Source organism: Cyprinodon variegatus, unplaced genomic scaffold (genome assembly GCF_000732505.1).
Source record: "Cyprinodon variegatus isolate N-32 unplaced genomic scaffold, C_variegatus-1.0 Scaffold1063, whole genome shotgun sequence".
Lineage (NCBI taxonomy): Eukaryota > Metazoa > Chordata > Actinopteri > Cyprinodontiformes > Cyprinodontidae > Cyprinodon > Cyprinodon variegatus.
In genome coordinates, this window is record NW_015151516.1 from 1 (window position 1) to 1,915 (window position 1,915).

A 1,915-nucleotide genomic window follows, 5' to 3' on the forward strand; every position below is an offset into this window, starting at 1 on the left:
CGCTTCGAAAAAAAATACAACTGCCGCTTGGAGTGGGTCTCGCCCGGGGAGTAGAACCACCAGTGATCATGGAGGTCAGAAAGTTAGAATCGGTTTGGTATGTTAGAAGTTGACTAGCTTGATGAGTTCAACAACATAGCCTACTGATCCACAATCCAACTTCATAGCTCTATTGCCCCAAAAGAAGTTGCTCTTACCTCAGTCAGACGTGCCGCTCTGGCGTCGGTGGATTTGATACGCCAAATGTATTTAGAACTAAGTGACGTCTATTAGCATAGCGCGCATTCTTCCTGCCGCTTGGTGACGGACGTAAACAATTTGTCTCTCTATGGCAGTGTTTTTCAATCCTGGTCCTCAAGGCACCCTGCGCTGCATGTTTTGGATGTTTCTGAGCTTCAGCACACCTGATTCAGACGATTGCAGTTCAGCAAAGCCTGATAATCTGCTATCAATTGATAACAGGTGTGTGAAAGCTGGGAAACATCTAAAACATGCAGGGCGGGGTACCTTGAGGACCAGGATTGAAAAACACTGCTCTATGGCGCTGGGTTACGGGCGGTATGAAGGTACAGCTGTGGAATGGTCTGATAAACTGACAGATCTTGTTGTTGTTGTTTTCCTTCTCTCTGCGTCTATATAAGACTGTGGCGAAACCCTGGGCTAGTATCCACACAACCCTCCTCAGACACACATTAAGAGGTTTCATGTTTGACATTTTTAATGGTCTCCTCTAAGGATGCTTCTTTTCTCCTATTTCAGCATGTCCATTCTAAGCCTGATGCCTCATGTTATGTAATCTAAAGTCTTTTTATGTGATAAACATGTTGGTTCAGACTGGGAGACATTTAATGCTTTCACAACCCCAAGCTAAGGCTGCCTACCTAAGATATGATAAAAGATTCCTCTGTGAATGAAGCTAAAATTAGGGTGGTGGCTAGTAGACCTTCCAGCCTCATCCAAATACCAGAAGAAACGGGTAAGAATACTGGTCATCGCTTAAAGGAAGGCTCTGATTTCCATCATGCTGGTTATTCTCCACAGAACATTAGTGAAATTAGAAGTCAACCTGACATTCAGTTTTAAACACCATGTTGTTTAATCTCCAACATTCCTCTTTCAGTGAAAACTCTCCAACAATGATGGAGTTCTAGTCTCTTCGCGTCTCATAAACAATAAAGCTCTTTATTATTAGAACCCACCAAGGCGAAAAATCACCTTACATAAAATAATAAATTAGATGATATCTGACAAAAACATGTTTGATCTGAAAGCCAGCCCTGAATCTCCACCTCAGCTGGTGTCTGACCCACCTTACAAGGAGGCGATCCCAAACCCCCCCACCCCCACTTCCAGACTTTCAAAGTCCGACACATACCAGAGTCCATTTCCTGGTCAGGGAGTGGCAACATAAATAGGACAGAGCAGCACCCGCCATGAGGCTGGAACGCTGAATTATATGCATTTTGCTTCTCTTATTTCTGTAGAAATCTCTATAAAACTCATCAGATTCCCAGGTTTCCTCCTCCCAGCTATCCTATCTCTCTGCGCTGCTTGGACAGAGTGCCGAAAAAAAAAAAAATGGAAATATTGTAGGATTCTGGAGGTCTATATAGTACCAGAATATACAACTGAATATTGTTGGTCAGCAGGTTTAAACATTTCTAGTTCTGCGATAATGATCAGAGCTGCTCTCTGTTCCTTCTACATAACAATCCATTCTTCTTTAAAAACCTGTTTTCTGTGTTTACTGTAATGTTTGAGCACGTCATTTCACTTTTCCTTCACTAGTTCACCACAGTTCCTCCAGCAGTCCACACTTTCTCTGCTCTCTTTTTCTCATCATCTTGCCACAGGTTTGCCTGCTGTGTCTAAAAGTAGCAGCAGCAGCAACCCAGACTGACAGCTCATTGGCTCA